We start from the raw sequence: 14,065 nt of genomic DNA on the forward strand, positions 1-14,065 counted from the left end.
CACGGTAGAGGGGTACAGCTCCTGGTCTGGACTCCACAGAGGTGTGCTGGAACATGCCTCACCAGACTCCCCGAGTCCACGGTAGAGGGGTACAGCTCCTGGTCTGGTCTCCACAGAGATGTGCTGGAGCATGTCACCCCAGACTCCCCGAGTCCAGGGTAGAGGGGTACAGCTCCTGGTCTGGACTCCACAGAGGTGTGCTGGAGCATGCACACCCCAGACTCCCCGAGTCCACGTAGAGGGGTACAGCTCCTGGTCTGGACTCCACAGAGGTGTGCTGGAGCATGCACACCCCAGACTCCCCGAGTCCACGGTAGAGGGGTACAGCTCCTGGTCTGGGCTCCACAGAGGTGTGCTGGAGCCTCACCCCAGACTCCCCGAGTCCACGGTAGAGGGGTACAGCTCCTGGAATGGACTCCACAGAGGTGTGCTGGAGCATGTCACACCCCAGACTCCCCGAGTCCAGGGTAGAGGGGTACAGCTCCTGGTGTGGACTCCACAGAGGTGTGCTGGACGTGCCACACCTCAGACTCCCCGAGTCCACGGTAGAGGGGTACAGCTCCTGGTCTGGACTCCACAGAGGTGTGCTGGAGCATGTCACCCCAGACTCCCAGAGTCCACGGTAGAGGGGTACAGCTCCTGGTCTGGGCTCCACAGAGGTGTGCTGGAGCCTCACCCCAGACTCCCCGAGTCCACGGTAGAGGGGTACAGCTCCTGGAATGGACTCCACAGAGGTGTGCTGGAGCATGCCTCACCTCAGACTCCCCGAGTCCACGGTAGAGGGGTACAGCTCCTGGTCTGGACTCCACAGAGGTGTGCTGGAACATGTCACACCCCAGACTCCCCGAGTCCACGGTAGAGGGGTACAGCTCCTGGAATGGACTCCACAGAGGTGTGCTGGGGCATGCCTCACCCCAGACTCCCCGAGTCCACGGTAGAGGGGTACAGCTCCTGGTCTGGACTCCTCAGAGGTGTGCTGGAGCATGTCACCCCAGACTCCCCGAGTCCACGGTAGAGGGGTACACCTCCTGGTCTGGACTCCACAGAGGTGTGCTGGAGCCTCACCCCAGACTCCCCGAGTCCACGGTAGAGGGGTACAGCTCCTGGTCTGGACTCCACAGAGGTGTGCTGGACGTGCCACACCCCAGACTCCCCGAGTCCACGGTAGAGGGGTACAGCTCCTGGTCTGGACTCCACAGAGCTGTGCTGGAGCATGTCACACCCCAGACTCCCCGAGTCCAGGGTAGAGGGGTACAGCTCCTGGTCTGGACTCCCCAGAGGTGTGCTGGAGCATGTCACCCCAGACTCCCCGAGTCCACGGTAGAGGGGTACAGCTCCTGGTCTGGACTCCACAGAGGTGTGCTGGAGCATGTCACCCCAGACTCCCCGAGTCCACGGTAGAGGGGTACAGCTCCTGGTCTGGACTACACAGAGGTGTGCTGGAGCCTCACCCCAGACTCCCCGAGTCCACGGTAGAGGGGTACAGCTCCTGGTCTGGACTCCACAGAGGTGTGCTGGGGCATGTCACCCCAGACTCCCCGAGTCCAGGGTAGAGGGGTACAGCTCCTGGTCTGGACTCCACAGAGGTGTGCGGGAGCATGTCACCCCAGACTCCCCGAGTCCACGGTAGAGGGGTACAGCTCCTGGTCTGGACTCCACAGAGGTGTGCTGGAGCATGCCTCACCCCAGACTCCCCGAGTCCACGGTAGAGGGGTACAGCTCCTGGTCTGGACTCCACAGAGCTGTGCTGGAGCATGTCACACCCCAGACTCCCCGAGTCCACGGTAGAGGGGTACAGCTCCTGGACTCCACAGAGGTGTGCTGGAGCATGTCACCCCCCAGACTCCCCGAGTCCACGGTAGAGGGGTACAGCTCCTGGTCTGGACTCCACAGAGGTGTGCTGGAGCATGTCACCCCAGACTCCCCGAGTCCACGGTAGAGGGGTACAGCTCCTGGTCTGGACTCCACAGAGGTGTGCTGGAGCATGTCACCCCAGACTCCCCAAATCCAGGGTAGAGGGGTACAGCTCCTGGCCTGGACTCCACAGAGGTGTGCTGGAGCATGTCACCCCAGACTCCCCGAGTCCACGGTAGAGGGGTACAGCTCCTGGTCTGGGCTCCACAGAGGTGTGCTGGAGCATGTCACACCCCAGACTCCCCGAGTCCACGGTAGAGGCGTACAGCTCCTGGTCTGGACTCCACAGAGGTGTGCTGGAGCATGTCACCCCAGACTCCCCGAGTCCACGGTAGAGGGGTACAGCTCCTGGTCTGGGCTCCACAGAGGTGTGCTGGGGCATGCCTCACCCCAGACTCCCCGAGTCCAGGGTAGAGGGGTACAGCTCCTGGTCTGGACTCCACAGAGGTGTGCTGGGGCATGCCACACCCCAGACTCCCCGAGTCCACGGTAGAGGGGTACAGCTCCTGGTCTGGGCTCCACAGAGGTGTGCTGGAGCATGTCACCCCAGACTCCCCAAGTCCACGGTAGAGGGGTACAGCTCCTGGCCTGGACTCCACAGAGGTGTGCTGGAGCATGTCACCCCAGACTCCCCGAGTCCACGGTAGAGGGGTACAGCTCCTGGTCTGGACTCCACAGAGGTGTGCTGGGGCATGTCACCCCAGACTCCCCGAGTCCACGGTAGAGGGGTACAGCTCCTGGTCGGGACTCCACAGAGGTGTGCTGGAGCATGTCACCCCAGACTCCCCGAGTCCAGGGTAGAGGGGTACAGCTCCTGGTCTGGACTCCACAGAGGTGTGCTGGAGCATGTCACCCCAGACTCCCCGAGTCCACGGTAGAGGGGTACAGCTCCTGGCCTGGACTCCACAGAGGTGTGCTGGAGCATGTCACCCCAGACTCCCCGAGTCCACGGTAGAGGGGTACAGCTCCTGGTCTGGACTCCACAGAGGTGTGCTGGAGCATGTCACCCCAGACTCCCCAAGTCCACGGTAGAGGGGTACAGCTCCTGGTCTGGACTCCACAGAGTTGTGCTGGAGCATGCCACACCCCAGACTCCCCGAGTCCACTGTAGAGGGGTACAGCTCCTGGTCTGGACTCCACAGAGGTGTGCTGGGGCATGTCACCCCAGACTCCCCGAGTCCACGGTAGAGGGGTACAGCTCCTGGTCTGGACTCCACAGAGGTGTGCTGGAACATGCCACACCCCAGACTCCCCGAGTCCACGGTAGAGGGGTACAGCTCCTGGTCTGGACTCCACAGAGGTGTGCTGGAGCATGTCACCCCAGACTCCCCGAGTCCACGGTAGAGGGGTACAGCTCCTGGTCGGGACTCCACAGAGGTGTGCTGGAGCATGTCACCCCAGACTCCCCGAGTCCACGGTAGAGGGGTACAGCTCCTGGTCTGGACTCCACAGAGGTGTGCTGGAACATGCCTCACCAGACTCCCCGAGTCCACGGTAGAGGGGTACAGCTCCTGGTCTGGTCTCCACAGAGATGTGCTGGAGCATGTCACCCCAGACTCCCCGAGTCCAGGGTAGAGGGGTACAGCTCCTGGTCTGGACTCCACAGAGGTGTGCTGGAGCATGCACACCCCAGACTCCCCGAGTCCACGTAGAGGGGTACAGCTCCTGGTCTGGACTCCACAGAGGTGTGCTGGAGCATGCACACCCCAGACTCCCCGAGTCCACGGTAGAGGGGTACAGCTCCTGGTCTGGGCTCCACAGAGGTGTGCTGGAGCCTCACCCCAGACTCCCCGAGTCCACGGTAGAGGGGTACAGCTCCTGGAATGGACTCCACAGAGGTGTGCTGGAGCATGTCACACCCCAGACTCCCCGAGTCCAGGGTAGAGGGGTACAGCTCCTGGTGTGGACTCCACAGAGGTGTGCTGGACGTGCCACACCTCAGACTCCCCGAGTCCACGGTAGAGGGGTACAGCTCCTGGTCTGGACTCCACAGAGGTGTGCTGGAGCATGTCACCCCAGACTCCCCGAGTCCACGGTAGAGGGGTACAGCTCCTGGTCTGGGCTCCACAGAGGTGTGCTGGAGCCTCACCCCAGACTCCCCGAGTCCACGGTAGAGGGGTACAGCTCCTGGAATGGACTCCACAGAGGTGTGCTGGAGCATGCCTCACCTCAGACTCCCCGAGTCCACGGTAGAGGGGTACAGCTCCTGGTCTGGACTCCACAGAGGTGTGCTGGAACATGTCACACCCCAGACTCCCCGAGTCCACGGTAGAGGGGTACAGCTCCTGGAATGGACTCCACAGAGGTGTGCTGGGGCATGCCTCACCCCAGACTCCCCGAGTCCACGGTAGAGGGGTACAGCTCCTGGTCTGGACTCCTCAGAGGTGTGCTGGAGCATGTCACCCCAGACTCCCCGAGTCCACGGTAGAGGGGTACAGCTCCTGGTCTGGACTCCACAGAGGTGTGCTGGAACATGCCTCACCCCAGACTCCTCAAGGCCAGGTTAGAGGGGTACAGCTCCTGGTCTGGACTCCACAGAGGTGTGCTGGAGCATGCCTCACCCCAGACTCCCCGAGTCCAGGGTAGAGGGGTACAGCTCCTGGTCTGGACTCCACAGAGGTGTGCTGGAACATGTCACTCCAGATTCCCCGAGTCCACGGTAGAGGGGTACAGCTCCTGGCCTGGACTCCACAGAGGTGTGCTGGAGCATGTCACACCCCAGACTCCCCGAGTCCACGGTGGAGGGGTACAGCTCCTGGTCTGGACTCCACAGAGGTGTGCTGGAGCATGCCTCACCCCAGACTCCCCGAGTCCAGGGTAGAGGGGTACAGCTCCTAGTCTGGACTCCACAGAGGTGTGCTGGAGCATGTCACTCCAGACTCCCCGAGTCCACGGTAGAGGGGTACAGCTCCTGGTCTGGACTCCACAGAGGTGTGCTGGAGCATGCCACACCCCAGACTCCCCGAGTCCACGGTAGAGGGGTACAGCTCCTGGTCTGGACTCCACATAGGTGTGCTGGAGCATGCCTCACCCCAGACTCCTCAAGTCCAGGGTAGAGGGGTACAGCTCCTGGTCTGGACTCCACAGAGGTGTGCTGGAGCATGTCACCCCAGACTCCCCGAGTCCACGGTAGAGGGGTACAGCTCCTGGTCTGGACTCCACAGAGGTGTGCTGGAGCATGTCACTCCAGACTCCCCGAGTCCACGGTAGAGGGGTACAGCTCCTAGTCTGGACTCCACAGAGGTGTGCTGGAACATGCCTCACCCCAGACTCCCCGAGTCCACGGTAGAGGGGTACAGCTCCTGGTCTGGACTCCACAGAGGTGTGCTGGAACATGCCTCACCCCAGACTCCTCAAGGCCACGTTAGAGGGGTACAGCTCCTGGTCTGGACTCCACAGAGGTGTGCTGGAGCATGTCACCCCAGACTCCCCGAGTCCACGGTAGAGGGGTACAGCTCCTGGCCTGGACTCCTCAGAGGTGTGCTGGAGCATGTCACACCCCAGACTCCCCGAGTCCAGGGTAGAGGGGTACAGCTCCTGGTGTGGACTCCACAGAGGTGTGCTGGAGCATGTCACACCCCAGACTCCCCAAGTCTACGTAGAGGGGTACAGCTCCTGGTCTGGACTCTACAGAGGTGTGCTGGAACATGCCCCACCCCAGACTCCCCAAGTTCATGGTGGAGGGGTACAGCTCCTGGTCTGGACTCCACAGAGGTGTGCTGGAGCATGTCACACCTCAGACTCCCCAAGTCCCAATCGTAGAGGGGTTCATCGGTGGGTGGGGGCTCAAAGCAAGGACTGCAGTACACACCATCCACTCACAACTATTTTCTTTTGGGGGCTGAGTGCGACAGGACTGAGGAAGCGGTTGAACAGAGGAAGTGCTGGTGGGGTGGAAGGGCCCCCAAGAGAAGGGAGTGTGGTGATGCTAAGAGCCAGGAAAGCAGTGTAGAGGACTCCAGTGAATGTGGAGGAATCAAGAAGCTTTTGGAAGCAGAGGACTTGGACCAACTGCGTCTTGTAGATCAGTAGAACCAGAAGTGCTCTCCTGTGGAACATGCCCAGAGCCCAAGGCAAAGACAGGGCAAGAATCAAAAGAACATGATGAATACAGTCCTGATTGGGGAGGGGAAGAGATGGACAGTGGTGTAGAACATCTGGGTGGAGTGCCTTAATGACACAAGGGACCACTGGATGGAAAATCCATGGCTACGCCACACTGACTTGAGATAGAGGAAGTCACTTGTGCTGGTGGAACGAAGGAACTCATGCTGACGTGAGGTGGAGGTGGGCACTTGTGCTGATGTGAGGTGGAGGTGGGCACTCGTGCTGACGTGAGGTGGCGGAAGGCACTCGTGCTGACGTGAGGTGGCGGAAGGCACTCGTGCTGACCTGAGGTGGATGAGGCACTCGTTCTGACGTGAGGTGGACGAGGCACTTGTTCTGACATGAGGTGGACGAAGGCACTTGTGATGACGTGCAGTGGAGGTGGGCACTCGTGCTGACATGAGGTGGCGGAAGGCACTCGTGCTGACGTGGGGTGGAGTGAGGGCACTCATGCTGACATGAGGTGGACGAGGCACTTGTTCTGACGTGAGGTCGACGAAGGCACTCGTGCTGACGTGAGGTGGACGAAGGCACTCGTGAGGTGGACGAAGGCACTCATGCTGACGTGAGGTGGCGGAAGGCACTTGTGCTGATGTGAGGTGGAGGGAGGGCACTCGTGCTGATGTGATGTGGAGGGAGGGCACTCGTGCTGATGTGAGGTGGAGAGAGGGCACTCGTGCTGACGTGAGGTGGAGGGAGGGCACTCATGCTGACGTGAGGGGGAGGAGGGCACTCGTGCTGATGTGAGGTGGAGGGAGGGCACTCATTCTGTCGTGAGGTGGAGGGAGGGTACACGTGCTGTCGTGAGGTGGAGGGCACTCATGCTGACGTGAGGTGGAGGAGGGCACCCATGCTGATGTGAGGTGGAGGGAGGGCACTCGTGCTGACGTGGGGTGGAGGAGGGCACTCATGCTGACGTGAGGTGGAGGGAGGGCACTCATGCTGTCGTGAGGTGGAAGGAGGGCACACGTGCTGTTGTGAGGTGGAGGAGGGCACTCGTGCTGTCGTGAGGTGGAGGGAGGGCACTTGTGCTGTTGTGAGGTGGAGGGAGGGCACTTGTGCTGTCGTAAGGTGGAGGGAGGGCACTCTTGCTGTCGTGAGGTGGAGGGAGGGCACTCGTGTGTGCTGTCATGAGGTGGATGAGGGCACTCATGCTGACGTGAGGTGGAGGAGGGTACTCATGCTGACGTGAGGTGGAGGAGGGCACTCGTGCTGACGTGAGGTGGATGAAGGCACTCATGCTGACGTGAGGTGGCGGAAGGCACTTGTGCTGATGTGAGGTGGAGGGAGGGCACTCGTGCTGATGTGAGGTGGAGGGAGGGCACTCGTGCTGATGTGAGGTGGAGGGAGGGCACTCATGCTAATATGAGGTGGAGGAGGGCACTCATGCTGACGTGAGGAAGAGGAGGGCACTCATGCTGACGTGAGGTGGAGGGAGAGCACTCGTGCTGACGTGGGGTGGAGGAGGGCACTCGTGCTGTCGTGAGGTGGAGGGAGGGCACTCGTGCTGTCGTGAGGTGGAGGAGGGCGTTCGTGCTGACGTGAGGTGGACGAAGGCACTCGTGAGGTGGACGAAGGCACTCATGCTGACGTGAGGTGGCGGAAGGTACTTGTGCTGATGTGAGGTGGAGGGAGGGCACTCGTGCTGACGTGTGGTGGAGGAGGGCACTCATGCTGACGTGAGGTGGAGGTAGGGCACTCGTGCTGTCGTGAGGTGGAGGGAGGGCACACGTGCTGACGTGAGGTCGAGGAGGGCACTCATTCTGACGTGAGGTGGAGGGAGGGCACTCGTGCTGTCGTGAGGTGGAGGGAGGGCACTCTTGCTGTCATGAGGTGGAGGAGGGCACTCGTGCTGTCGTGAGGTGGAGGGAGGGCACTCTTGCTGTCATGAGGTGGAGGAGGGCACTCGTGCTGACAATAGGTGGACGAAGGCACTCGTGAGGTGGACGAAGGCACTCATGCTGACGTGAGGTGGCAGAAGGCACTTGTGCTGATGTGAGGTGGAGGGAGGGCACTCGTGCTGATGTGAGGTGGAGTTAGGGCACTCATGCTAATGTGAGGTGGAGGGAGGGCACTCGTGCTGATGTGAGGTGGAGGTAGAGCACTCGTGCTGACGTGGGGTGGAGGAGGGCACTCGTGCTGTCGTGAAGTGGAGGGAGGGCACTCTTGCTGTCGTGAGGTGCAAGAGGGCACTCGTGCTGACGTGAGGTGGACGAAGGCACTCGTGAGGTGGACGAAGGCACTCATGCTGACGTGAGGTGGCGGAAGGCACTTGTGCTGATGTGAGGAGGAGGGAGGGCACTCGTGCTGATGTGAGGTAGAGGGAGGGCACTCGTGCTGATGTGAGGTGGAGGGAGGGCCCTCATGCTAACGTGAGGTGGAGGAGGGCACTCATGCTGATGTGAGGTGGAGGGAGGGCACTCGTGCTGTTGTGAGGTGGAGGGAGGGCACACGTGCTGTCGTGAGGTGGAGGAGGGCACTCATGCTGACGTGAGGTGGAGGAGGGCACTCATGCTGACGTGAGATGGAGGGAGGGCACTCGTGCTGTTGTGAGGTGGAGGGAGGGCACACGTGCTGTCGTGAGGTGGAGGGAGGGCACACGTGCTGTCGTGAGGTGGAGGAGGGCACTCGTGCTTACGTGAGGTGGAGGAGGGCACTCATGCTGACGTGAGATGGAGGGAGGGCACTCGTGCTGTTGTGAGGTGGAGGGAGGGCACTCGTGCTGTTGTGAGGTGGAGGGAGGGCACACGTGCTGTCGTGAGGTGGAGGAGGGCACTCATGCTTACGTGAGGTAGAGGAGGGCACTCATGCTGATGTGAGGTGGAGGGAGGGCACACGTGCTGACGTGGGGTGGAGGAGGGCACTCATTCACAGTGAACAAGAAACACCACCTAGGTAGTCAGCTGTGCCCACGGATCCTGGCGATCAAATAGGAACACGCAAGGCAGTAACAGCAAGGGGGTAGAACTAAACACAAGCACAATAGACAAGGAGCTAGCAAGGAGGGGTGCTTAACAGGAAAGGAAGGAAATGACAGGGCACACTTGACAGAAAGCAGGTAACAAACTTACAAGGTAACAGAAGTAAGACAGCAGAATAGAAAGACAGCAAACTAGAACTGGAACCAAGGAAATGGGAAGAAAGGCAGGGACTGGAAACAGATTTACAGAAGGGGAGGCTACAAGGGTATACTAAAATGCCCGGTTACTCACCGGTAATATTCATTACTCCGAGTCCTGGTCTTCCCGTCCCGTTCCTTACAAGTTAGCAGCTAGTCTGCTCCACAGAAACCTACCACCTAGCTGAGCTTTTCGCATCTGCCCCAATATGGCGTCACCCCCAGGTGACCATAAAGGGGGAAGTGCATCACCACAACATCCTGAGAATACCAAAGAAAACCCAGAACGAAAAACAGACAATCACCCAAAGAAACCCAAGACAGGGAGGGAGGGAAGGGATCAGGAATGGGACGGTAAGACCAGGACTCGGTGTAATGAATATTACCTATGAGTAACCGGGCATTACCTCCTCGTCCTGTCTTCCCGTCCCATTCCTTACAAGTGAGCCCATACCCAAGCACACGGTGATTGTAATAAAACAGACCCAAAAAGTGTGAGAAACAGGTCCATTTAATGAACAGAAAGCAGTAAAAATCACAAACCATGTACAGCAGATAACACATGTGAGCCAAAGGCAGCCGAGGCCGCCATCCCCAAATGCAGACGATAATGGGAAACAAACGTATGGGGAGAAGGCAACGTGGCAGCATTACAAATGTCTTGCATGGAGGCCCCTTTAAACATGGCCCAGGAGGAGGAAACGCCCCTGGTGGAAAGACCCTGCACTGAAGACGGGAGAGGACAGCGGGCTGCCTCGTACGCTGAAACCACAGCACCCTTGACCCAACGAGTCAAAGTGGACAAAGACGGGCGAAGACCTCGCCCCGACATGCCGTAGGTGACAAATAACGAACCAACTTCACGGAAACCAGAGGTCCGATCCAAGTAAATGCGGAAAGCCCTCAGCACATCAAAAGAATGGAGGACCAACTCCTCCGGGGATACAGGATCCGGAAAGAAAACAGGGAGGACAATATCCTTCTGACAGTGGAAAGAGGACAACATCTTGGGCAGAAAAAACTGACTGGGACGGAGAAGGACCTTGTCAACGCAAAAAGGGAGGCGAAGTCATCAAGGCACCAATCTCACCACCCCGCCGCCCCGAAGTAATGGCACCAGGAAAAGAACCTTGGCAGAAAGGAATTTGAGGTCCACCGAGACCAAAGGCTCGAAGGGGGACCCGTCAAGGCCTGGAGAACAAAGGGAAGATCCCAGGCAGGCACAGGAGAGTGAGACATAGGACGCTGAATCAAAAAGCTCCTCGAAAGGCGAGTCACCAAAGGGGCGACAGAGGACACAGAGGAAGCCTGAAAAGCAAGAATGGCAGCCCACTGTGCATGTAGGGATGAAACAGCGAGTCCCAAGACGAACCCATCCCGCAAGAAATCCAACAGCCTCACTGGAGGAAGAAGAGAGACCCTTCCCAAGACACCAGGAATAGAAATTCTTCCAATGAAGGTCAAAGTACTTCTAGATGGAAGGGCGCAGAGATAACTGGAGGCACTGGGCAACCTCAACCGAGCAACCCTGACCCAACAAACTCAACCTTTCAAGTGGCAAACCCCCAGCCGGAGGCGGCGTAGTGAGGCAACCCTGCGAAGAGGAGCCCGCAGAGGGGAAGGACACAGGGGAAACCTCCAATGAGGGCACACAGACAAGGTCAGAAGCAGGGGAAACCAAGACTGACGAGACCATACTGGCACCACCAGAAGAACCTCCGCACGGTCCAACCGAATCTTCCGGAGGACCCGTGGAATCAGAGCAAACGGAGGGAAGGCAAACAGAAGCCCCAGCGACCAAGGGACGGAGAAAGCGTTGATCGCCCATGCCACACTGGAGGGCACGAGGCTGCAAAACCGAGGAAGGAGAGCAGCATCCTCCGAGGCAAAAAGATCCAACCACGGACGGCGGAACCGGAGGACAATCAGATCGAACAGATCCGGGGACAGACACATAGTCACCGAGGAGGGGAACACCCTGCTCAAAGAGTCCGCAGGCCCATTCTCCTTCCCCGGAAGATAGACCGCCATCAGAGACAAGAGGTTCTGCTCCGCCCACATACCGATCACCTTCAAAGGAGAAACAGAGACCGGCACATGCCCCCTTGACGCTTGACATAAGACCGAACAACTTGGTTGTCGGTCTGCACCGAGATCGCACGGCCCAGAAGGAGAGGAGCAAACCACTGAAGAGCCAACCAGACCTCCCTCAACTCCTTCCAGTTCGAGGACTGGAGAGACTCGAAACGGGACCACCGACCCTGAGCCTTGGAGGCACCCCACACCGCCCCCCCAAACCACCGCACTGGCATCCGCGGACAACACAACCACATGCAGAGGAGGAAGAAGATCGAACCCCTGGGAGAGAGACTGAGGGGACAACCACCACTGGAGATCCATCCGAATCCCAGGAGAGACGGGAATCAAGGCCTCGTAGTCCAGAGAGGCAGGATCCCAGTGTGACAGGACATGATGCAAGAGGGGATACAAATGCAGCCTGGCCCAAGGGAGGAGATGCAACGTGGAAGCCATCTCCCCTTGACTTCTCAACCAGAGACGGGCGGACACCTGAGACTGGAACAGAACCCACAAAAGGTGACGAAACAAAGTCAATTGGCGCTCCTGGGAGAGGAACACCATCCTGAGATCCATGCCAAAGAGAGCCCCCAGGAACTTCAGTGTCTGGGAGGACACCAGGGAGGACTTCCGGTAATTGATGAGGAACCCAAAGGACCCCAGCAGACGACACACCTGGTCCACACCCAACAGAGCCTGAGGAAAAGAAGGAGAAACAATCAACCAATCATCGAGATAGGGAAAAACTTGCAGTCCATGGGAATGAAGAATACCCACCAGAGGGGCCAAGAGCTTCGTGAAAACTCTTGGCGCCGACGAAAGGCAGCACCCTGAATTGGAAGTGTCGGGAACTCACAGCAAACCGGAGAAACCTCTGATCCTCCACACAGATCGGGGCGTGCAGATAAGCATCCAACAGATCCAGGGATGCCAGGAAGCTCCCAGGAAGCACCAGATGCAGGATGGACAACAGAGTCACCATTTTGAATGGACGATGAGGGATGAAGCGATTGACACGCTTCAGATCCAAGACAGAACGCAGAACCGAAGTATCCTTCTTGGAGCCCAGAAAGAGGATCGAATAACAACCATCGCCCCTTTCCTGGATAGGAACCTCCACAATAGCCGCCTTCTCCAACAGAAGGCACACACCTTCCAGCAAGGCCGCACAACGCAGAGGAACATGGGGCAGTGGAGTCACCAGGAAGAACGGAGGGGGAGGAGAGGAGAATTCGATTCGATAACCCTCCGATACGGTCCGAATCGCCCAGGTATCCGGAACTGACAGCCACTGACACAGGAAAGAGTGAAGGCAACCCCCAACCGGCAAAGGCAGACAGTCATTGCGAAGAGGAAGAAGCGGTGGCAGCAACACCGGCAGGGGCCCGGGACTTGGCACCTCCAGGGGCCCCCCGGCCACGACCCCTGCCACGAAAAGGCTGCGTCGCACCCCGAGCCGAAGGCCCAAAGGCACGCCGGTAGCCAAAACCACGACCCCGAGTAGGAGGGCGGACCGGAGCCACCAGTTTGCGATTCTCCGCTGACTGTTTCACCATCTCCTCCAGCTGAGGACAGAACACCTTGGAACCCACAAAGGGCAGCTTAAGCAGGACCGCCTTCTGAGAAGACTCAGCCTTCCAGGAACACATCCAGATATGTCGCAGTGCAGCAATCGAAGCACCAGAAGCAGCCGCAGCGGCACTCAAATTGTCAAAGGAAAGATCAGACAAGTAACGTACTTGTAACTCCATGAGGGCCAAAAGAGAGGTAGCATCCTCCCCTTCCTGCAAAGTAAAGAGGACAGGGCCTGAAAATCGTTGAGGAGGGACTGGACCATGTAATTCGAATAGGCCGTCACCCTGACAGAAAAATTAGAAGCAGCATAGGAACGCTTCACCGCCCCCTCAACACGCTTATCCACAGCGTCCGAAGGATGGGCATCGTCCGTTAGGAGCAGACCATGAGAGGAAAGTACAGCCATAAAATTGTCAACCTTGACAGTCTGAGGAAACTCTGCAGCACAACCCTCCAAAGGATAGCGCTTGGACAAAAAGCACGGGAAGGCAGACTTATCCACCTCCTTCCATTCATGATCCAGTACCTTGCGCACAGCACCATGCAACGGGAAGGAGTCAGGAGTCGGCTGATGATACTGCGTAAAGAAGTCATCCTCCAGGACATCCGACACAGGAGGAGAGATGCCCAAATTATCACGGACATGGGCAAACAATTCAGAGAGCTCAGCACCCTGAACAAAGCGCCCACAAACACACTCCTCATCATCCGGACCCAAATCACCATCAGGAGCGCCGCGGGCTCGGCAAAGCAAAACGGCCGCTAAAGCAGGCCTGAAGCAGGTGAGCGCAAAATAGAAAAAACGGCCGCTAAAGCGAACCGCGACAACACAGAGGAACAGGCGGCATATGGGGCAAAGCATAACACACAAAAAAGGGCAGCCGCTACAGCAGGCCGCCGAACATAAACAAAACAAAAAAAGAGAAAGGAAAACTCACCCCATCCGCTCAGCGAGGCACGAAGACACTGCATGCAGAAAAAAAAGAACAGGATGTTGTGGTGATGCACTCCCCCCTTTATGGTCACCTGGGGGTGACGCCATATTGGGGGAGGTGCGAAAAGCTCAGCTAGGTGGTAGGTTTCTGTGGAGCAGATTAGCTGCTCACTTGTAAGGAATGGGACGGGAAGACAGTACGAGGAGGTAATAGTGATACACCAAGCTCCCTGGTACTCACTCGGAGGCAGGCAGCATTTACACGCCTCATTTAAAAATTTGTATTTTAAAATTTGATGATTTTACTGTTCGACCTGATGTGATTTTACTTTAATTGTTTG

The sequence above is a fragment of the Lissotriton helveticus genome, chromosome 9 (genome assembly GCF_964261635.1).
Source record: "Lissotriton helveticus chromosome 9, aLisHel1.1, whole genome shotgun sequence".
In the NCBI taxonomy this organism is placed as follows: domain Eukaryota; kingdom Metazoa; phylum Chordata; class Amphibia; order Caudata; family Salamandridae; genus Lissotriton; species Lissotriton helveticus.